This window comes from Apodemus sylvaticus, chromosome 3 (assembly GCF_947179515.1).
Source record: "Apodemus sylvaticus chromosome 3, mApoSyl1.1, whole genome shotgun sequence".
NCBI lineage: Eukaryota > Metazoa > Chordata > Mammalia > Rodentia > Muridae > Apodemus > Apodemus sylvaticus.
Window position 1 is genome coordinate 168,747,862 of NC_067474.1, and position 23,747 is coordinate 168,771,608.

General features: G+C 51.7%; 1 protein-coding gene across 1 annotated transcript in view; it reads right to left on the bottom strand.

Annotated features, from left to right (window-relative positions):
* Ajap1 (adherens junctions associated protein 1) overlaps positions 1-23,747 on the bottom strand; it is a 112,016-nt gene that overhangs the window by 61,572 nt on the left and 26,697 nt on the right. The gene's annotated exons all lie outside the window — the stretch shown is intronic.

The following is a 23,747-nucleotide window of genomic DNA, read 5'->3' on the forward strand; positions in this document are numbered from 1 at the left end:
CACGCAGCCAGGCGTGGAAGATGCAACCCACGCTCCCTCTTCCCCTGCGTAAGTAATTGAACACTGATTATAGACGCCACTCAACGTCGGCTTTCGGCATCAACTTCACATCAGAAAGTTAGAAGCAAACTCAAACTTTCCCAGAGGCTGCTGGGGGGAGGGGGGACATGGAGTCAGGAACTGTGCTACAGTCTGCAGCTGTGCTTGACGGACCCAGAAACACACGAGGAGTTGTTTTCCTTTAAAAGGTGTCGTGTGTGTGTGTGTGTGTGTGTGTGCACACGCGTGTGCGTGTGCGTGTGCGTGTGCGTGTGTGTGTGTGTTTTGAAAAGTGACTACATGTGTCAGGGTATGCCACTGTAGATGTATATGAGGTCCATGTGGGTGTGTGTGCTGGCAGGGGGTGAAGCACACCCAGGTGGGTGTGTGGAAGTGCCGGGTGTGGCTGTGTGTGAGAGTCAGAGGGAGGGAGTTTGTGGGTGTGTCAGTGTGACATTGAGTGTGTGTGGGTGTGGTGTGTCTCTGAGTGCTCCCTGGGGTATGAGTGCTCCCCTGGGGTGTGAGTGCTCCTCCAGGATTTGAGTGCTCCTCAGCGTGTGAGTGTTCCTAGGAGATAAGTGCTCCATAGGATGTGAGTGCTCCACAGGGTGTGAGTGCTCCTTAGGAGATGAGTGTTCCACAGGATGTGAGTGCTCTGCAAGGTGTGAATGCTCCCCCAGTGTGTGAGAGCTCCCAGGGTGTGAGTGCTACCCAGGGGTGTGAGTATTTCCCCTGGGGTGTGAGAGCCATCATCGTGCAAGAAGGTGCACTACATCCGTCCATGTATGTATCTGTATGTGTGTCCATGAGCCTTGGTGAGTGTACCTCATCTGTACATGTCTATGGGTCACCACGCACAAGCGTGGATCTATGTCAGTGCGCGCTTGCAAGCATGTCCTTGTTTGCCCTTCAGTGTATGTAACTGTTCAAGCGTGCCCGTGTTCCTTCTCAGCCTGTTCTGGTGCCGAACCCCACGTGCCTGAGGCTGACACGCACCGGTGCTTGGGAAGGAGGCGGTCCATGAGAAAGGAGCTTGAGTTTACTGGGACTAATTAGCAAAAAGGACTGGTCCCCAAATAATACAGCCTGGCTTTTTAATCAGCGTGAAAGAGCTTTGCCGGAGGAAGGAGGGTGCACACACTCGTTAGGTGGATGTCTCTGCGCCACCTCTACCTTTGTGTCCTTTCTCTGCACGAGCAGCGGAGCTCCAGTGGCGGCAGGATTGTCATCACTGAGGGGAGATCTAAGCCAGTGTGTGACTACCCTGCAATCTCCTCAGAGCCTCGGGTGACCCTGTGGAGATGGACTGGTGAGGACCATGCTCCATGCCTGTGCATCAGGATGGGTGTCTGCCTCTCGGTAATGAGATGCTCTGAGTGGGTGTGGGGCCCCATTGGGCCCTATCAGATCTGCGAGGCTTCACCAAGCCTTGAAAGTGTTTCTAGGCACCACCAACCACACCCAGCCAGGCTCCACTAGTCCCTGCCAAACCTTACCAGGACCCTCAGGATCCCACTAGATCCCACCAGACCCCACTGGTTTCCGCCAGGCTACACTAGGGCCCCTGAGCCCCTCAGGGCGCATTAGATCCTACCAGATTCCACTGGAGCACTAGGTTGTCCTTCAGGTCTCACCAGATCCCACCAAGTCTTACCACATCCCCCTGGGCTCCACCTGAACCCACCAGACTCCACCAGAAGCCACCGAGCCCCACTGGATCCAAGAAGCCCCACGAGGTCCTCCCAAGCCTCCAGGCCCCATCAACACCTGTACTCTGATCCCAGCTGCCCTTTGAGACCCATCCAGACAGTGGTAGCTCTACTCTGACCTCTCACCAGGCCCTTCTTGCTCCCCTAGACCTATCCTGGCCTCACCAAGCTCCATTACCTCTCACTAGAACTCAGTAGTCCACATTCTGCGAGATGCCGGCAGACCCCTACCAGATCCCCCCACCGGGCCTCGAGGCGTTCCTAGCCCCACCGTGCAGGCTGGCTGGCAAGTATTGAAAGCCTTCCATCAGCACTCGGAGAAATATCACCCCAGGAAATTAAAACCTCAGTACCTAAGCCTGGGCCTGCCTCCCCGGCATAACTTCACACACAGGATATTTCTGTGATTTTTCACCAATCATGGGCTGTAATTGGTTACCATAGAAACCTTCTCATTTCCAAGACACCCAGCTGTTATGCAGAAAACCCAACTATGGCAGCGAGGCTGGGGAGGCGGGTACCTGCACCCCCTCAGCCCAGGGGCTCCCTTGTAAAGGGATGCATTTGCTCAGAGGGGAAATGGAGGGCAGCCCGGGGGGGGGGGTGACTGTGAGCTAGGACTAGGGCTTACCCCACTGGTCAGTAGAGATGCCAAGCCCTGCATAAGGCCTGACCTCACGGCAGTGACGTCAGGGAAAACTCTGGTCTGTGGCGGACACACCTTAGTGAGTTAGGACCCCTGTAAACCTACCAACCTATCAGCCCCTCCTCTTCTCATGCCTCCAGCAGAACCCGGGGTGGGGGGGTGTGTGTCAGTACACAGGGAGGAGCCCTCAGGTGTGCTCCGCTACAAAATGCAGCTATTTCTGCAGGACCCCACTTCAGAAAGCACCAAGGCATTGTCAGCTGCTCATTGTCCACCAGATGACAAATGAGGTCTTGCAAGTATTAACTCATCAGCACCAGTGGGCCGCATGTTCACCCATGAGGCCAGGTAGAAACCCCAGGACACTGAGCTGGCCCTGGCAGAGCATGTCATGCGTTTCAATCCTTGAGGTAACCCCGAGGTGAGACTGAGCTGGCTTGGGCCTGACGACAAGGTTGATCCCCTGAGAAAATCAGAGCTACCATTGGTGCCGTGATCTTAAAGTAGAGAGCTCATGTGTCTTCAGTAGCCATGAATGTAAACACCGCTAGCATCCTCCAATAGACAGGCACACGGGACACATCCAGGCACAAAGTAGCAGTTGCCAGGAGCCTTCGAAACCTATGCCAAGGCAAAGGAGCCAGGAGTAGGGACACAGGTAGGTGAAGGATTCCCCAGAGACTGCGGGGAGATTGATGGCTACTGGGGAGTATAGGAGAGGGACTGTATGGGAGTGACTGTCCCCTGGAGTGCTTCTTTTGGGGGTAATGGAATGTTCTGGAATTTGCTGCAGTGGTGGTTGCACACCCTACGAATATACAAAAGCCACTGGACCATGCCCTTGAAAAGCAGTGAATTTAATAGCATGTAGATTACATCTCAATAACAACAGAAGGGGAACTGGACCTAGAAGGTGGAGAGAGAGAGAGGGAGAGAGAGAGACAGAAAGAGACAGAGACAGTGAGACAGAGAGAGACAGGGAAACAGAGAGACAGAGACAGAGACACAGAGAGAGACAGTGAGACAGAGAGAGACAGTGAGACGGACAAAGACAGATAGAGACAGAGACACAGAGAGAGACACAGACAGAGACAGAGATGTAAAGACAGAGATACAGAGAGATGTAGAGACAGAGAGACAGAGAGAGACAGAGAGACAGGGAAACAGAGAGACAGAGAAACAGAGAGAGACAGAGACACAGAGAGATGTAGAGACAGAGAGACGATAGAGAGATGTAGAGACAGAGAGATGATAGAGAGATGTAGAGACAGAGAAAGAAAGACAGACAGAGAGAGAGAGAGAGAGAGAGAGAGAGAGATGAACCAATGTAGGGATTCTCTGTGACCTTCCGACCCTGGACCCTGGCTGCAAACCAGAGCGCCTCAGGCAGCCTTCTGAGTCCCAAGCAAGGTGTGTGAATGCTGTGGAGACTCCATCTCACTGTGGCAGGCTTGGTGGGAGTCCCTAGGAGTTAAGGTCCCTCCTTGCTGAGTGCAGAGTTACACCCAGCCCTTTGAGGCTGAGGCTCATGATAGTCCCCTCTTGTTCACCTCCAAAGACACCGTGCAGAGGAAACGCAGAGCCGCAAGCTGTGTGCACCGTTTTGCTCCCGTCTGCCTGTATCTGCTACTTTGCCGCACCTCGCTTCTCTTCCTTTTAAATTTTTATTGAAATCACTTTTCCCCAAGACTGGTTTAATAAGATTCAGTGAATTGAGGTTCAATTCACTCCCTTCCATACAGTTTCTCCACGGAAGAAAATCACTGTCAATTAAGGGAGACAAAGATATCTCTTCACCCACAGACACACCCTTCTGGGGGCCCAGATGCAGCAGCACGTGCTCCCCCGGAAACAGGAAACAGCAGGTTCCTCTCTTGGAGGGGCACACTGTCAGGGGAGTTGGGAAGGTGAAGCCCTGGTTTTGTGTGACCAGGGTTTCCTCGGAAACTTCAAGTTGTATAAGCTGTCAAGAGATGGCAGGTCCGTTCTGCTTCTGCCTCAGTGCCTGCTCCAGGAGCCTCACCTGCTGTGTTACCCCAGGCCCTTTCCTCTGCCCTGCTGTCTGCTGTAGATGTTAGCCAGGGTCCAGACTTGTTGATTCCTCTCCTGGAGGCTCCGTTTCCCCACCACCAACACATGATAGCTAAGGAGTGTGGAAGCTGAGGTCTCCTTCCCTTCAACTAAGACCCAAGCTTCCCTGATGAGTCAGGCTGGGAAACAGCTCAGGGAGATGGACGGTTACAGAGAGAAGTGCTGGAAGAGGGAGACGCATTGGCTAATCCGATTGTGCAAACCCACCCGCTCTCATGCTTGATCAGGATATCGTGTCACCTGGGACTAACCTGAGGTGGAACAGCAGAACCATGACTCCATACCCAGACACTTCCTGGCTGCTCCGCACCTTTGTGAACCTGCTAAGAACACTGCTCACCTCAGAAGGCTTCTTCCAGTTTTATACAGAAGTTGAAAGTGAGGAGCGCATTCCAGGGACTCTCCTGCCAGTTTCCCCTGGTGTGACTGACACAGCTCACCAGCCACCACAGGCTCCCCCTCATCACAGCCCCACAGCTGCTGCCCTGCTGCCCGTAAGCACTGCATTCCAATCTAGTTTGGGTTTAGGATCTGCACAAACTCCACCTGACCTTGTGTGCAGCCTCTGACTTCCTAAGGCTTCTTTGACTGTGCCCGTTTCAATTCTGAATTTTGATGTGCTTGATCTACGGGGCAACAGGGTTGTACAGATGGCCAGGAGTTGGGTTCTGACAGTTTGGGGGCACCGAGGTTGTGAGTTTGTTAAAGGGGACCACTGAGGTGACACACTGCTCCCCTTAAAACATCCTGGCAAGAACGAAGGCAGCCTCAGAGAGTAGTCCATGCCTTGGTATGGCAGGAGGATGGGCAATTTACATAATTGTTCTGTGCCTCAGTTTCCCTACCTGCAAAGCAGGGTAAAACGCAGGAAGCTCTTTGCAAGGCACACTGGGGACATGTACACTCACATGGTGAGTGCTGCTGGCTCAGTTCTTTGTGGGTGCTCTGGGGTCCTGTGGCCTCTTGCCTTCTTGGAACCAACCAGGTCCAGGCCCCTGCTGCCTCCTGGGAGCAAACAACAACTCTTGGGCCAGGGAGATGTAGCTACGCAGCCTTCACAGGCGCTTGAAGGAGACTGAAGGGTAGCAACACGCTGGCGTTCTGGTTGCCTGGGCAACGTGCCCGCAAGCATTCTGGAGGAGCTAAGTGACAGGCTGTGGGTGGGCAGGACAGTGGGTGGTGATGTTCTTGGTCCCAGCAGTGGGGAGTCTTCTGTGCCTATGGCTGATCCCTGGCTGCTGTGACCCAGCAAAGGGTCCCTCCTGACAGAAATCCTACAGTGCAGCATAGGACCACTGCTCTCTGAAGTGCCTGGAGCTCCGCTGGGTCCCTAATTTCAGTTGCTGTCACCACATGCCCTGTCACAGTTGACACTTTCTCTGTGTCATAGGCTGCTCATCTACCAGCTACATGCCTTGAGCATTCCTCTTCAGATGAGGACAAAGGCACTAGTCAGGACTCCCAGAATGAGCTGACCTTCCCCAGAGCTAAGCCTCGTGGCCTCTCTCTCTCCCCGTAGATATAGGACAGACTTACAGAGCCAGGCACAGAAACGCTGGGTCAGGTCTCAGTCCAGCAATCGTATTTCCAGTAATCTCATAGAGTCAGAGGGCAGAGACCTCTCTGCATGTTAACCATGGAGAGCTTTCCAGCCCTAAAATACCCTCTTCAAGGGATTGGTGTGTCAGGAAGCTCCTGTGTTCACCCAAGGACCTCATTTTGAATCTATTCTCAAAGACACAGCACAGGGAGGGAGAGCATTGGGAGAGAGCAGCAGAGCCTGGGGAGGAGGCAGATCCTTCAGCTGAGCATGGGCAGACACACGGGCAGATCACACACCAGTTTTGAGCACAGCAGACAGTCTCCTGGGCAGGGGTATCTGGCTGGGAAGATACTTAGAGAAGGTTCTAGGCCATCGTGAAAAACAGGAGAGCTACAGCACCATGTGTATGTAACCACGGCAAGCCAAACAGCAGAGGGCTGTGCGTGGAGAGAAAAGACGGCGGGATCCAAAAATAGCTGGTACAGAGTCTGAGCAATAGCAACGTGGCAGGTGCCAGGCTCGGCGACTCTCCCACCTCACTCGGTTACACCCGAGAAGAGGAAGTGCTGTTACTCTCATCTTGAAGGGGGAAAAATTGGCAAAAAATGGTAGTTGGTCCTCTCTACAGGGATGTGTCTTGAATACATGCTAAAGGACGGTGGTGCACAGAGAAGTACGTAATCTGTCCTGGGAGGCAGTCTGTCTCTCCTGGGAGGCTGGGAGGCAATCTGTCCTGGGAGTGACTTGGGCTACTTGGAGATCCTTGGTCCCCATTGCACTGGAACCTGCAAAATCTTCTCAGGTCCCTGTCCATGCCTGAAGCCACTGTTCCTGGGGACAGCTTGGCAGCTCATTATTAACTAATTGTCAGATTCTGAAGAAACCACTGGACTCCCCACACCATTCAGGAATCTTCGGATTTGATTGGTGCAACTGTTACATTGTTATTCGCATGTTTCAACTGCTACATTGTTACTGCATGTTTCAACTGCTACATTGTTGCTGCATGTTTCAACTGCTACATTGTTATTCCCAAAGTCCACCAACACAGCCAGGGCTTGTAAAACAGGCAAAGAAACAAGTGGAGAGTGCAGGTGATTGGCCTCTGTCCCTAAACTCCCAGAATAGTACAGAGGCAGGAAGAAAAGCACCTGTGAGCAGACAGGGGCTGTACCAGGACAAAGGCTTGTGGTGGCATAGAAGTTAGGTAGCTGTGAGCTGACAGCCATGCCACTGGGAGTCCTCAAGTCAGAACGCCAGGGTGAGTCCATGGCCTCTCTTGGCGCATGGGGATGAGGCAGTGGTGGCCAAGTTCCTATGAAGGGCTTAGCTACACGGCAGGAAGTGGGAAGGAGGTCCTGGAATCTGGCCATGGCAGACTATGGTCTCCAGACCAGCTGCACCCAGCACTGAAAGACAGGTAGTCAAATAAATGTTGGGAAGTGATGAACCAGTGGATGGCCAGAACAGCCAGACACCTGAAGAGTTCTTCTGGTTTCTAGGCTACATCTATCCACACTGCTGCTCTGATGTCCAACACAGCCCTCTCTGCCATCCTTAGATTCTAAGGCTTAGAAGAAGCTAAGCAAAAGCCTCACTTCTGAGGTCACTGAATAAAAAGTTTGATGTAGTAACATGATGCAGTGGCAGGAGAGACACTGCAGAGTCAGGGGAGGCAGTGCAGTCAGGGGAGGCAGTGCAAAGTCACCAGAGGCAGTGCAGAGTCAGGGGAGGCAGTGCAGAGTCAGGGGAGGCAGTGCAGTCAGGGGAGGCAGTGCAGTCAGGGGAGGCAGTGCAAAGTCACCAGAGGCAGTGCAGAGGAAGGGGAGGCAGTGTAAAGTCACCAGAGGCAGTGCAGAGGAAGGGGAGGCAGTGCAGAGGAAGGGGAGGCAGTGCAGAGTCACCGGAGGCAGTGCAGAATCAGGGGAGGCAGTGCAGAGTCAGGGGAGACACTGCAGAGTCAGGGGAGGCTGTGCAGAGGCAGGGAGGCAGTGCAGAGGCAGGGAAGACACAGGGGATGCAGGAAAGGCAGTGCAGAGTCAGGGGAGGCAGTGCAGAGTCAGGGGAGGCAGTGCAGAGTCAGGGGAGGCTGTGCAGAGGCAGGGGAGGCAGTGCAGAGTCAGGGGAGGCAGTGCAGAGGCAGGGGAGGCAGTGCAGAGGCAGTGCAGAGGCAGGGGAGGCTGTGCAGAGGCAGGGGAGGCAGTGCAGAGGCAGGGGAGGCTGTGCAGAGGCAGGGGAGGCAGTGCAGAGGCAGGGGAGGCTGTGCAGAGGCAGGGGAGGCAGTGCAGAGGCAGGGAAGACACAGGGGATACAGAAAAGACAGTGGAAAGGCAGGGGAGGCAGTGCAGAGGCAGAGAACACACAGGGGATACAGAGAAGACAGTGGAAAGGCAGGGGAGGCAGTGCAGAGACACTGCAGAGGCTGCAGGGTGAGTGCTGAGGTCTATTAGGCCGGTATAACCTATGAAGTCTGGATGGCATGTGGAAAGAGGCCCAGAGGAGGCCTGTGGCTCCAAGGATGCTTTTTCCCAGTTGCTGTCTGAACTGATGTGCCGGTGGAGGGTCTCATAACAAAGAACTTAGGTCAGAAAAGCTTTCTCACTTTCCCAGGAGTCTGCCATCACCTATGGAGATTCCTGTCCCGAGATCCTGGGCTCCTGAGTCTCCTCCCCCTTACGCTCTACTCTCATCTTTGGTTCACATGCAACCCAACAGAGCCACCTCTGCACACAAGGAACATGGGTGACACATACATGCAGACCTTCAGTCACAGGAAGACAGACACACAGACAGAAAGAGCACACAGGACACAGACACACATGCACAGACCATGTATGCATGTATAGACATACTATCCCTGCATAAGACATGTGTACAAACATAAGCTCATGGGCAAGACACACATGTACAGACCACACGTGCATGTATAGACATGCCATCCACGCATAAGACATGTGTACAAACACAAGCTCATGTATGTGCACACAGGTGGTACACACGCACTCGCGTGTACACATTCACACACACACACACACACACACACACACACACACACGCACGCGCATGCGCGCGCACACACACACACACACCCCTAGTCCCCCACATTGCTCTTCCCCATCATCCCGATATCTCCCAGAGCTCCATCCATGTGAACATCCCTTCTGGTCACCTCCCTGCAGCTCGCTGTCTGCAGAAGTCTCCCAGAGAGGCATCAGGAGCCCAGCAGGAATGCGCTATGGCATAAAGCTTCCGTGACAGGAATTGTCTGGCATGGGGACAAGATGTAGTCGTTGGGTAATTACTCCTCCAAAGAGCACAGTGGAGCTGGGCCAGCTGTGCAGCCCGGGAGCAGTTCCCTTGGGATCGGAACTGCCAGGTTCTTAGTGACGCCGTCTTGTGTTACCAGGGTGTAGGTGTCACAGGACTTATTCTGGAAGCCTGGAAACCCAACAGCATTTCCTGGAAGGCCGAGGTTTCTGGGCTGAGCTGTGATGCAGGGAACACTAGGTCCTGGGAATGTAATTTCTAGCTGACCAGAGGGCCAAGAGGCTGGGCCTGGATTCCCTCTGACCTGCACCAACGCCTAAAACTTCTGGCACCCATGTGCATATGCTTCTATTATTTGCTGGTCCTGAGCACCTCCATGGACACCGCTAGCTTCTTTCTTTGTGAATTCTCCCCTCTAGAAAGGTTTTTAAGATCATGATCTGGGATATTTTGAGCAGGTGAGATGGCAGCCATGTTGGATCGTAGGTGAAGGTGAGGCCCATTGTCAGGATAGATTGTACAGCTACAGCCACAGACAGCCCCTCCTCCCACAGTCCTCCGCATGGGTGGTCCCACGTTACACGTCTCTGCATGTCACCACAACCCCGAGCTCTAACACACTGTCACACTACAAGGTTTATGGCTCTAAAGTGATCCTTTGACAGGGGAGATGATGGAGGTCTCTCCTAAGCACGCTTGCTGGTCATACTGTTCTGAAGCAGGAAGAGGAAGGTCGGGTGGTTTTCGTTACCACTGAGCACTTTTTAGGTGTGAAGCTGAGAACAGGGGAGAGACAAGAAAACACACTGATACCTAAGTCTGAAAACGGGGCTTCACCCTTCGCCGTTGTGTGGCACTAGGCAATCTCTTCCCTGAAAGACCCCTGTTGGGGGCTCTCATCTGTTCCAGAATATTCTGCTCTGCTGTTCCTCCAGCTCACTGCTCTGTGACAATGACCAGAGAAGGTGTGATCTCCACTCCTATACCAAGTTATGGTTCTGTCCTGGCTGGTTCTGTGTGTCAACTTGACCCAAGCTGGAGTTATCACAGAGAAAGGAGCTTCAGGTGAGGAAATGCATCCATGAGATCCAACTGAGAGGCATTTTCTCAACTAGTGATCAAGGGGGGGTGGGGGTGGCCCTTGTGGGTGGACTGGCAGTCTTGGGTTCTATAAGAAAGTAAGCTGAACAAGCCATGGGAAGCAAGCCAGTAAGTAACATCCCTCCATGGACTCTGCATCAGCTCCAGCTTCCTGACCTGCTTGAGTTCCAGTCCTGACTTCCTTTGGTGATGAACAGCAGTGTGGAAATGTAAGCTGAATAAACCCTTTCCTCCCCAGCTTGCTTCTTGGTCATGATGTTTGTGCAGGAATAGAAACCCTGACTAAGACAGGCTCCATTGAACACTGTCTTCCTGCCAGGCTGGTGTTGAGGTGTTTCTCTAACGTGAGGTTAAGGCACAGCCTACTGTGCAGAGAGATCTGGGAAGACAGAGATGGCACCGTCTATATGCCCGAAAGAGAGGCTCCAGAGAGGAGGAAGACCCTGGGCTATCTTGACACTGACTTCAGTCAAGCGCCTGTAGGCTCTAGCCTGACCTCAGTCAGGCACATGACCATGTGTATGAACTACACTGCCTCTCTCGTCCTCAGGACTCCCTGACCGTACACAGGATGTACGTCTGAGGACCTGTGGTGATCTGGGACTGTGCCTTTGTCCCTAAGGTAGGTTCATACTAAGAATGGTGCCACTCTCAGCCTGAAAAGGAAGAATGCCAAGCAAGGGGGGCATGCTCCCCAAGATGGGCCCCTCCCTACCTGGTTTAACCTGCCCCCCAGAAACAAGGCTTTCTCTTGACCCTATCAGTCCCCTGGAGCCCAGAGTATCACAGACAGACTCACTGGGGAGGAAGGACCATCCTGCAGACATTTCTGGTGCCTTTGATCAGGGCATAGGCCTGTGAGTGACCTGGTCAGTACCTGTCTCAAGAGTATGCGGCCTTTTCCTCCTTCACATATTGGCCTCTGAGGACCCAAGAGAAGGCAACACAGAAGAGTAGGGCGCAAGGTAAGTGTTCAGGAAGCTTGGTTCTTGTTTAGTATTAATTATGCTTTCACGAATGCTAATCACGTGTATTCATTTTTAGTTGATGCAACACAGCAGTCACATAAGCACCTGAGGTGGTGAGGGAGGTTCTAGAATGGAGTGATCATGTCCCTTCCACTCCTGTCGGCCACATAGCTCACAGTGGACAGCTGGGTGGGCGGATGGTTCTAATGGAAGAATGGACAGACAGGTGGATGGGTGACCAGAGAAGTAGATGGGTGGATAGATGGGTGGGTGGATGAGTGGGTATGTGTGTGTGTGCGGGGGAGGGGTAGATTAATGCATGGATGGAGAGACAGATGTATGGATGGGTGGGCAGATAGATGGGTAGATTAATGTGTGAATGGATGGATGGATACATGGATGGATGAGTGGGTGGACAGGCAGATCGATTGATGGATAGATGCATAGATTCGTGAATGAACAGATGGGTAGATTAGTGGACGGATGGGTGGAAGATTGGGTGGATGTATGAACAGATGGATAGATTGGGTGCATACAGTTCCCCTAAGAAAGTGGACATTTCAGCCTTCAAGACCTAGCAGAAGGCAGTCAGCATACTGGAGCGATTCAGCTCTTCTTGGGCAAGTCTCAAAGGTTCTTTGTGGAGAGAAGGAGACTCAAAGACCAAGTAAGAACATACTGAGGTGAACAGAAGGCAGACTGGGGCTTGATCTGTGGGGTCTACTTGGGATGGGAGATGCCTCAGGAACCCAGAAGGGGACCCTCACATAGCCCCGAGTAGCTGGCTGCTTTTGCTCTGCAGTGCCAAGGGCTGGGGGCCATAGGGCAGCTCCTAAATGCTGTCTGTTGCCTCCCATATTCTTGACTAACACCCCAGCTTAATGGTCAAGATAACCCCACAGACCTGGCACTGTGGGGTATTATCCTCAGCCCTCGGGTCCAGCCCAGGACAAGCACGCAGCACCCCTACGTGTTCAGCACTCCAGGGACCCTGGATGGATAATGGAGGACTGAAAGGCACAGATGCCATCTCAGGCAAGGAATGGCCCCAGCAGTGGCCCTAAGCACGGTATCCAAAGACCTGACTGTGGGTCTAGCTGACCTTGACCCAGAAGGCTGGGGAGGGGGTTGCTCTAGAGTGACCGGACACTGTTCATCTTCCGGTGAAATGCTCTTCGCAGAAGCCTGATGAGGCAGATCCTGGCCTGAACACAGTCAGTTTTATTAGAAGGAATCACAGAACTGTCAACCTCTCAGTTCCTGACTCTGGGGCTGGACCCTCCTCTCTTCATTCCTAGCACAGAGGTCTCAGAACTGTGCCCTGGGCTCCACGGGGTGACTGTTCACGGGGAGACGATCTGCTCAAGGCTTCTCGTCATCCACAGAAAGCCTTCAGATGCTTCTGGGACCAGCATGGAGTGCTGGAGAGCACAATGCACAGAGACAGAGTTGGCCCTTTGCATTGGATGGAAGCCAGCTCTGGCCAACTGCTCAGAACCCATTGGCTGCCCACAGTCCTGGTTCCTTGGGCAAAGGGTGGTGCCAGTATAAACCACGATGCCCTTCCATGCAGCTTCCCCGAGCAGCCTCCTTTCCATCACAAGAGTTGAGACAACCTAGGGAGGTGCTTTGAACTTTGTGGACCATGTGGTTCACAGTTATTTAAACCCCAGTGTTCCCCATCTGGAAAAGGGTCCTGACATCAAGGATGCACTCAGATGAAAGATGGTCCCCCAGGCCCAGGACTTGGGTACTCAACAAGCAGATGAAAGCTACAGCCTTGTAGGTCAAAGAATGGGGTCTGATGCTACCCAGTAGAGAATTGTGGGCATGTAGGGTCTAGCAACATACACCTCCCTCAGTCTGCAGCCACCTCTGCTAGACCCTGAGGCAGCCCCAGCCTATGGTTCTACTGCAGTCTAATGTGTCCCCACAGATCCTAACACTGGAGTCAGCACACAGGTTTCTGGATGGATGGTGAGGGGAAGCCTGGTTTCCGGGAGGTGGTCTGGACTGCAGGTCACAGGGCCAGAACGGCTTCTGTGACACTTGTTTCTCAGGACAAGTTCAAGGCCATTCCAGATACTGTAGTCCCTGGGAACAATGTCAGCCCCCTCTGCCCCTGTTCCCAGCCTCAGGAAACTGGGGCACGGTTCCAGTGACAGGCGCACCTCTCTCCCCATGCAAAGATCTGAAGGCAACCCTAGTATTAAAGTCCCCATTGTATATCGCTGCAGTGTCCCCTCCAGTGTTATTTGAGTGGATTCCAGGGTCCAGGTCCCCAGTGCATGTGCTTTTCCTGACCTGTGCAGAGAGAGTCCTGCCTTCCAGGACAACCTTCTCTCTGTCCTCCGGGTCCTTGTGAGCCAGCCCTTTGTCTACTCGTGGGAGAGACTACACAAAGCTCCACTCCCATTCATATTAAATCACAAAATGGGTATTTTAGTTGTAACAAATTGTGTATTCAGTGGCAGGGGAGAAACAATTTAACCACTGTTATTGGCTGGCTTCCCACCCGTGTGGCCTTCTGATTTACCGGTAATTGTCTCTGAAACCTTTTTTCAGGGTAGGGAATTTGCTGCGTTTCTCTCTGCATCTTTGCTGTCAGAGATGGTTCTGGATGCCCAGTTCCTTCCACAAGGTCTTGGGGACTGTAGACCACAGTCCCAGGCCCTGCTGTACAAACTTCCCAGGTCATTCCTGAATGAGACACAGGGCATGGGAGGGTCTCAGACACCCCACCCCCCAGCCTATCTTTCTGCCATGGGCGGTGAGCAGGGATTCACACCACACTCCAAGGCAGGAACCCATGTGCTGACTCCAGCCTGTGATTCTTGGGGACACACTAGACTGCAGCAGAATGTGGCAGCCCAGCGGATGAGGAGGAGGCTCAGTTTTCCCTTCTGCAGGACGAGATGTGGAAGGATCTCCCATGAGCTTCGCAGGTTGAGAGGATCTTGGAGAATAAAATATTAAGAGAAATGGCAAACAGAAGGCCTTTTCTCCCCAGAGGCAATCGCTTGTTTGTGAAGAGTTTCTTTCCCCACCTAAGACTGGAATGGTGGTGCTTGGGGCTCCCCACAGGTGTCACTTCAGGAGAGGGCCCCACCCGTCACCTGCACGCTTCAGCCTTCCTGCTTTTCCTCCTCTGTCCTCCTCTGCCCTGAGGGTACACAGAGCTCAGAATGCAGCCTGTGAGACCCCGGGTGGGACATGTGTCACCAGATGGCAAGGGACTGCATCTATGGGGATGCTGGAAATGAAAAGAGCTAGCCTCGGCAAGGCAGCAGTCCTGATAGCAGGTGCTACTGTCACTGCGACTCCATGTCCACAGTGCTCTCTACAATGTCACACTCCACACATCTACCTCCTAGATATCTGCCAACCCAAAACTACAGGGGGCAAGGGCAGTGGAGCTTCATCTGGTGAGACACAGCCTGCCCCGTGTGATGCCGGCTTTCCCGCCCTCTGGCCCAGGGGTCATCCATTCCCTGATGCCTTTCTGTGGTTCGAACCAACTCAGGCGTGACTAATGAGAGGCCCACTGAGACTCTGGTTTGGAAGCTCTGTGTGGTTAGCTTGCTGTCACCATCCAAGAGGCTTGAGGGCTCTGTTCACTTGTGTCCACAGCACCCCACACACAGCGTTCTGGGGATAAACAGCCTGGTAGGTGAACGAATGGGTAGGATCATGCTCTCTCTGCAACAGAACTTCTGAGCCAGGCCCACATAGATCCACGTCTTCTCCCGGGAGCAGCCACACGCCCTTTGTAAACCAGCACCGATCAGCTGTTGCCCCAGAGATCTAGTCTAGATGAGGATGTTCTGTTCTTGAAAATACACATTTCTATAAGAGCTCAAAGCTCTTGGCCCATGCTCCACCTTGATTACTTCTGCCATGCTCTGTGAGCCATCAGGTTGTCTGTACATATGTGGCACAGGGGACCCCCATTCCTTGCTCTGTGCCAATGTTGCCTGCAGGCCACCCACAGCCTCTTCTTCATATTCTCATTCGCTACCACCCTGCCCCGCCCAGTCCCCAGAGGATCACTGAGAATCAGTATACCACAGAAGATGAAGGGAGCCAGTGATCTGTAGCTCCCATGCTCAGTAACTTAGGGACCACTAATCTCCAGATATCAGCTGGGACAAGCAGATAGTTACAGGACATAGCAAAACCATCCCTGGATTCCTAAAATAAACTCTCATGGGTGCCACTAAGTGGCGGCTGCTGGTGGCTGGTTTCAAGGGGTTCCAGGCCCTCAAATTGACACCCCTGTGGTGATCTTGACTTCAAACACTTCGTCACATTTCTGGGGTAGAGTTTATAGAGACCAGACAAAAGAGAGAGACAGAGGCATGGGGTCCTTAAGACACCAAGGCCAGGAAGAAATCCCAGGGGAGGGAATGGCCCTGCTCCGTCAGTTCAGTAGGGTTGGCTATGCTCTGTGACTGATGAGACTGTCCTGGGAATGTGGGGGTGTGGAGTGGCAATGAGCGCAAGGCACCATGGGAAACCAGGTTGTCCTGTGATGGACGTGTCCCCAGTATGGAGAGTAACATCCCAAAACTGAGCTGATTCCAGCTGACCATTAGAAACTGACACGAATGATGCCTTAGAGGAAGAAGATTAAGGTTTTCCTGACCCCCAAAGCAGTGCTGAGGCCAGGTCCAGTCATATCCTGACCAGAGCCATACAGTAGGGAACATTCTAGAATCCCAGTGTTCATGTAAGCATCGTCTGATCTCATGATCCAGGCAAGGTGTTGAGGCCATTGGCCAGAGGAGAGAAAATAAGTCCCTAATGCCTGTCTTCTACTGACAAAAGTGGGGAGGCCTGGGCTAGGCTTCTATATGTTTACACATGTTTTTATAAGTGCATATGGGTATATGAATGTATGTATATATGGCTATGTGTGTATAGTGTACACATGCATGTATATAAACATGTATTTATATATTTACACATGTGTATACATGTGTATTTATATGTGTGTATGTGTTCATTTACATGTGTGTCAGTATGGCTATTCATATGATCATCTATATTTACATGCATGTCTATATAAGTACATGTGCATATGTCCAGTGCATGTTTATGTGTATATACGTGTTTATGAGTATATGTGCATATGTGCATGCATTTGTATCTATATGTACACGTATGTAAATTAGTACGTATGTGTGCTTATATGTGTAAATGGGTATGTGTACATTGTATATTTACATGTGCATGTACATTATGTGTGTGTTTATCTGGCATGTGCATGTATGTATATGCACATAAATTTACATGCATATGTGTATAAGCATATGTGCACACAGGTGTATATTTGTGTGTACATATATGCATTGATATGTGAATGTGTGATTATATGGTCATTTGTGTATGTGCATATATATTTGTGAATGTACATATATGTCTATGTGCTATGTGTATGAATAGTTATGTATATCTGCATGAGTGTATTTATGCACATGTGTGTATATGTGTTCATATTCATGAATGTATTATATGCATGTGTGTATTTATGTATGCACATGTGTTTTTGTATTCATGAATGTATTATATGCATTTATATGTTTACATGAAGGGACATACAACTTAAACATGGTGTTAGGGTACTATCTGCACAGGAGAAGCTCTCCTGACCCAGACCAGCCGAAGGGAGAAAGGTAGAGTGCACAGAGGGAATCTGACTTTGAACTGTAAGGACATTCAGCTCAGCCCTGGCTCCTGTGCTCCTTCATGTTGTCAGGACGTGTGCACCCTGCGATGCCCACAGGGCTAAAGAACAGCCAAGAGGATGAACAGAGAGGACACTCCACAAGGCTATGTCACTGTAGCATCCTTCCCGGTCACTCCAGAAAATATAACACCCTCGTAAGCTCCTGCATCTGTGAATGAGACACAGTTAAAAAGGGAAGCATCCACTCTCGATGCAAGGATGGCATTCTATGGCATTTGGGGAGGAGGGGCTGGAATTCCTAAGTCTGTGCCATCAAAAGATAAAGGTAGAAGTTTGAGGCACAGGGCAGATGAAGGTGGGAGGCGGGCTGCTGGCCAAGGGACAGGCAGAGACAGGAAGGAGTCCCGCACCTCAGAATCTTTGAAGGGTGTCTTGCCCTGAGGACTTCTTGCTCTGGACTCGAGATCTCCAATACAACACAAAATGAACTCCTGCTGGCATCAGACACTTGATTTGTGGCAACTTGTTATGCAACTGAGCACACTAACTCAGTTGTGTTGATGTGACAGAGAGTCACGACAGAGGGACCCCTGAGGGCTTCAGTGAGGAAGTCAGAGGGAGACCAGCTCTTCCAGCCCTGTTTAGTAGCCATCAGCTATCTGTGGCATACACTGATGCCTCAGAGATGGACATCTGCCACCAACATGCATTTAAGCTGGACCTGGAGGACAGAGAGATCATTCCTTAAAGAAGGGAGTCCTTGTGGGCTTGTCATGTGTCCCAGTGGGTGTCTGGGCCTTTTAATATAACTGACACTTCCTTTCAATTCTGAGACAAGGCTTGCAACAACAAACCCACTAGATCTCAGGTTTGTGTCTCAGGTTGACCAGATGGCTACTTAAAAGTCATGGCTGGTACCTGTACCAGAGATAAGAAGAATGAATATCACCATAGTAAAAACTAACATACCGCCACCACATGTTCTTCCTTGAGTTTTTTCTGTTGCCACCTGGACAGGGGCAGAGGCAGGAATGAGGTCCTGCTGCCAGCAACAGCTTAAAGACAGATCAGCATCTATAGTTTGTACTGTGGCTGCTCCCAACAGCAACAAATCATGAAATGCTCACCATGGGCCTCTTGGACAGCATTTCCAGAGTTATCTCTGCAGGTTTAGGCATTAAAAACCCCTAAATAAATGTCCCCAGGAAGGTAGCTACACAAGGCTTTGTTTATATCCTTTCTGCTTGACACTTGTTCCATCAAAAGGAGGCCATGTTGTCCCTGTGGAGAGGCTGTATGAGCAGCATTTAAAATGCAAAGATCTGCTGACTTTTCATAGGGAATTATACAAATGGAGCCGCTCTTCCATCTCTAGATTGGATTAGGAGTGTGCTGGCAGAGCTGAGGGCCAAGGTTGCGTCCTTGTTTCTAATGATTTATGAACTTGGAGCATTTTGCAGCCCCTGGTGCTGGACACATCCACATGAACAATGTACTCAGGAAGGCTGGCTCTCACAGGCTCTGCATGCAGGATGGAAGGGACAAGGGGCGGGGGTAGGGGTGCTATTGTGAACTTCTCCAGGGAAGCTCTGCCAGGGAGGAAGCACGTAGCCCAGTTTGCTTTGATGTGCCACCATTTTTACCCTGGCCAAGGTGGCATCCGGTGACAAAGACAGAAAAGACAATGGCCTGGGGTGTGGTTTGTAACTCCATTCACCATGCCTACCACTGGACCATGCTTTTGAGATAGGAACTCAATACTCCCTTGCTACCTCATCACTATTAGCTTCTCTAACAGTCTTCTGGGGAGAAGACAGGGATTAGCCAAGGGGCCCATGCCAGCTGAATCTTAGTTGCCCAGTCTCAGTTGTCTGCCTGGACATTTCTAAACCTTGTTAGGCCTAAGGAGGCAGAGACAGTCCTGTCTATCTGGAAGTTAAGGCCCAACTCTTCTGCAAGTCAGTGGCTCTGCAGCATTAGGGAAGAGTATCAGGAGAATTCCAAACAGGAGGGAAGCCGCCGGGTTCAGGACAGCGGGCATGCGTGGGTGCACCTGAGAGTTCTCTGTCCCACAGAGTATCCCAGCAGCACCTTGGTCTCCCCAGCAGCTTGCTAACCAGATGTCCCCAAGTCCACCAGCAAAGGCAGTTTGATTCCCTAGCCCTGAGCTGCTTCTTGGCATCTTCTCTAACTCTTGAGTGTCGAGATGAGCTGATGAGTCCAGGCGGAGAGTCACTCAAGGGAGAACATCCCTTAGGTTCACGACCACACTCAAAACAGCCAGGAGGTGCGTCCCCAGCCCAAAGCAGGCTGAGAACCGTAGCCCTGTGCTCACCCTGGGTTCTGTGCTCACCGAGCCTCTGTCAGTCCTGCGCGGCCAGGCCCTCATCTTTGCTTCTCTTCCACCTGGATATGTTTTCTCCTCTGGTTTCCATCACACTCGCATCTCTATGAAGCCAGAGACCTGGATACTCTAGCACTGCCCAATCCGAGTCCTAGTGGGGTCCACAGTCCCCTCGGATGCGTAAGCTCACAGGTCATCTCGGAGATGTTGCTGTACCTTAAGAAAAAAGAGTCTGGGAAAACAGGGGCCCTGAACTCCAGGGAAACAGAAAGCCCATGAGCTTGCTCTCCTGGGCAGTGGTGTCACATCTGTCCTTAAGGAACCTCTTATCTCACAGACCCGTAGGCACTGAGGGCCTGACTCAGGGGTCTTCAAGAATGGGGTTCCCAGCTCAGTGGTAGAGGCATCACTCAGGGCCTGATGGGAAAGTCACTGTGTCGCTGATATGGCAGATGGGGACCAGGCAAGTGCTCCTGTGGTCACACAGCAGGTGGCCCTGAACCCTGGGTGCTTGTTGACTTCCATTTTAAAAGCTGGATCTCCATCTGTTGGTACAAAGGCAGCTGGAGCCTAGTCATGGAGTTCCGGCCTTCACATGCTGAGGGAGCTCTGGGTGCCTAGGCCAGCACAGAGAACACAAGGGGGTGCCGGGAACCAGGAGCTACAGCTTCCTCTCCCTTGTCACCTGAGCCCAGGTGTGCAGCTTCCTGCTCCTGGATCTCCAAGGCACACGGCAAGGGACGGCAGCAGGGCTTTGGTGGAAGGAGGAGCATTGGTTTCTAAATCTGTGCTTATGCACCTGTGCGTGGGGGTGGGGGGTCAGGGGGCATCTATCTGGGTGCTGGAGGAAGGAATGCTGACCACAGACAGGGTCCAGCCTCTCTGTAGACTTGGCCCCCAGTCCTTCCGGCTACCTCCTTAGTCCTCCCAGACCCCTGCACTGAGTGGGTGTGTCTGACACTCAGCCTCCTTTCCTTGGCTCAGAGCTGGTCACAGGGGCGCTGAGACTGACCCACTTGGCACTCCTCCCTGTCACAGTCTGGGGCAATTTTGCACACTGTCCGAGGTGCCCCAAACACGGGCTTCCCCAAACACTGTGGGCATTTAGCGGGCCGTGGGTTAACAGTGGAGCATTTGATCAGTGTCTCAAATAACACTCCGTGTTTGTCCAGTCTAGACAAAGGGATTTTGTATGAGTTTGGCTGTTTAATCTAAAAACTGCACCTGTCTCTTTGATTTATTTAACTCTTCCCCCCAGGATTTTGAGCCAATATTGGGTGCTGGCGAACACTCTATTTCAAGGAGAACCTACTCAAAAGCCTATCTCTGCTGTATTTCCAAATCCGCCAAGATTCTGATGCCAAAGACCCATTATTTAGCTCATATATCGTACAGGTTATAAGACAGTAAAGTGTAATCCCGAAGAGAAATGGGCCATTTACACTCTCTTCAGCCAAAAGTCCATATAAAAACACTGTTGAAGAGACACCCCGATGGAGTCAAGGAACCCAAGGAGCCACGCGACATTGAGCTTCACCGTTTAACTGGGATGGAAACAGATTTTATGTCTGTATAAAAACTCCAGTGCACCTGCAAATACAGCTGTTAATCTTCTCTCCCAGGAAGGCACCAACACACAGTGTCACTATCCGACTTGGTCCCGAGAGAGAGAGGAGATGGACATCGGGGAGAATATGGTGGCTAACGACGGTACCAGTGGCTTTGTCAGGGTGGCCCATCTGCTAATGTCTCCTGAGGCAGAGTGGGCAGCCTGGAGGCGGGGTGAAAAGAACCCGACAGGACAAGACTGTGCTGCAAACCCTGCTCAGACGCTACCTCCTCACACAGCTGTACACTGGGCCCAAGAGTGTCACCCCACCATGGCTATCCAATCCTCAGACTGTGATTGTGTTTGGAAATAGCGTCTTCAGAGATGTGCCTAAGCAAAGACAAGGCCACATCATATTGGGGAGGTCCTATGCCCAGTGGTGCCAAGGACAAGCTGTATCCACGTGACTGAGATGCAAGTGCCCAGACTTTTGGTCACTCGTCACTCTGGGTGTTTTGTGAGGTGTCTCTGGGTGAGAGCAACACCTGAGTTCGCAGGTAAGTAAAAAGCTGGTGCCTTTCCAGAGGGGCCAGAGTAGGCTTGCCTAATGGATACAGATCTATAAGAAGAGAGAGTGGGACATGGAAGGCTCTCTTCTCACTGATCCTTCCGGCTGAAGTCATGAACTTCATGCCATCAGTCAGGAGCTGAGCAGACATCTCCACTCTTTCTCCAGCTGCTGGGCTGAAAATCCTAGAACTTCATAGCTTCTGCTCACAAGACCTGAGTGCTTAGACATCTCTCCCCCACCCAATTCTCTCAGTGTATACACACACACACACACAGACACACACACACAAACACATAGATAAACATATACACACACAGACACACAGACACACAGATACACAGACACAAAGACACACACAGACACACAAACATATACACACACAGACACACAGACACACAGATACACAGACACACAGACACACACACAAACACACACACACACAAACACACACACAAACATATACATACACATACACACATACACACAGATACACAGACACACACACACATACAAACACACACACAGACACACAGACACACACACACACACGGCACATTTCTCTTACCACTACCACCACCACCACAATAAATATAATTTTTAATGCACTGAAGGTTTTCCATCTGTGGAACCACATGACGACATGGCATCCTATTGAGTTGCAGCAACTGCCTAGTGAGTGTTTCCAGAGAGACCCTGTTGCCAATCCGAGCTTCAAAATCAAAGTCCAATACAGTTTTTACTGAAAGTGTATAACATTCACGTCATCAAGAAAGTGGGAAGGAAGTTGTCAGGAATGGTCTGTGGACACATGCACACCCTGTGGTACTAAGACAATGTATGTCTCTACAGAAGGAAAACAGGATGCATGATGGGAGAAAGGCTCCCGGGGTGTGTGTGTGGGGGGGGTGGTGACTGAGAGACAACAGAACAGGGAGCACCAAGAATGACCAGTGCAAGAAGGTAGAGGCAGGGGGATGTTCCTCAGCATCTCCTGGGAGAGGGAGTGCTTGCTCACAGCTCGATGCCAGCACCTGGCCTGGAGATCTGCAAGACGACCAGCACACAGTAGGCAGCTTTTCAAGATGGCAGTCCCGGGGTCTGTGGCTGCCTTGGCTGTAGTGGCTTCAATAGGAATTGCCCCCATAAGCTCACAGGTTTGAATACTTGCTCTCCAGTTGGTAGAACAGTTAGGCAAGGATGAGGTGGGTGTGGTCCTAGTGAAGGAATGTGCCACTGGGGGCGGGCTGTCAGGTTTCAAAAGCCTCTCACGTTCCAAGTGTGCTCTCTGAGTCATGCTTCTGCCTCGAGATGTGAGCTCTTGACTGCCACTCCAGGCCATTCTTGCCTGCCACACTCGCCGCTGTAATCATCACAGACTCTGACCCACTGAGACCATAAGCTCCAAATACTCTTTTTTTTTTTTAAGTTGCTTTGGTTATAGTTTGTTATCACAGAAAAAGAAAAGTAAATATGGCAGGATGTATCACCTGACCAAGGTAAGGCTATGACTCTATTCACTAATTCTTCTATCGTCTGTTTACTTAGTGCCTAGCACTTAGGTCTCTGTGGTGGGATCTGGGAACACAGGACACAACTCCCCACCCTGGAGTTCATGAGGCACAAGAGGACATAGGCTAGGTAGGAATGGGAATGTGTGGCACAGGCGTCCCTGATACCATGTGAACCCTGAAGACCAAGACACTGCCAAAAACCAGAACGTCAAGGCAGGTTGGCACAGGAGGAGCTCCGTAGAATGGGTGACGCACTGCCCAAGTGCCTGCTAAGCCTTTCTGTGAGTCAGAGTTCTAAGCTGTAAAATGAGGACAACAGCTAGTCCCTGACCCGGGGCTGCAGATTCAGTCACTACTGAGAGTGACCGTGGCCTCTTGCACACACACTGCCCAAGGTGGTGAGGATTCATGGAGTCACCCAGGGCCCTTCCTCCTGGTTCACATGCTACACAGACCCCTTGCTGTGGTGGAGGTGGGACTCACGTCTTGCTCATAATGAACAGATCAATTACAGCAGAACTGATGTGGACATAAAAGTGACACTATCCCCTACGACGTCCATCTCGCTGCTGCTGAATTCCCAGCTGGAAGATCCCAGAAGAAGAGGAGCTGACAGCTTTTCTAAATCAGAGCTTCCCAGCCAGCCAGCCTCCCAGACCTTACTCCCCATCAACACCATCAGAGCCTGGCAGCCACCCTTACCAGCCAATCTGTGCTTG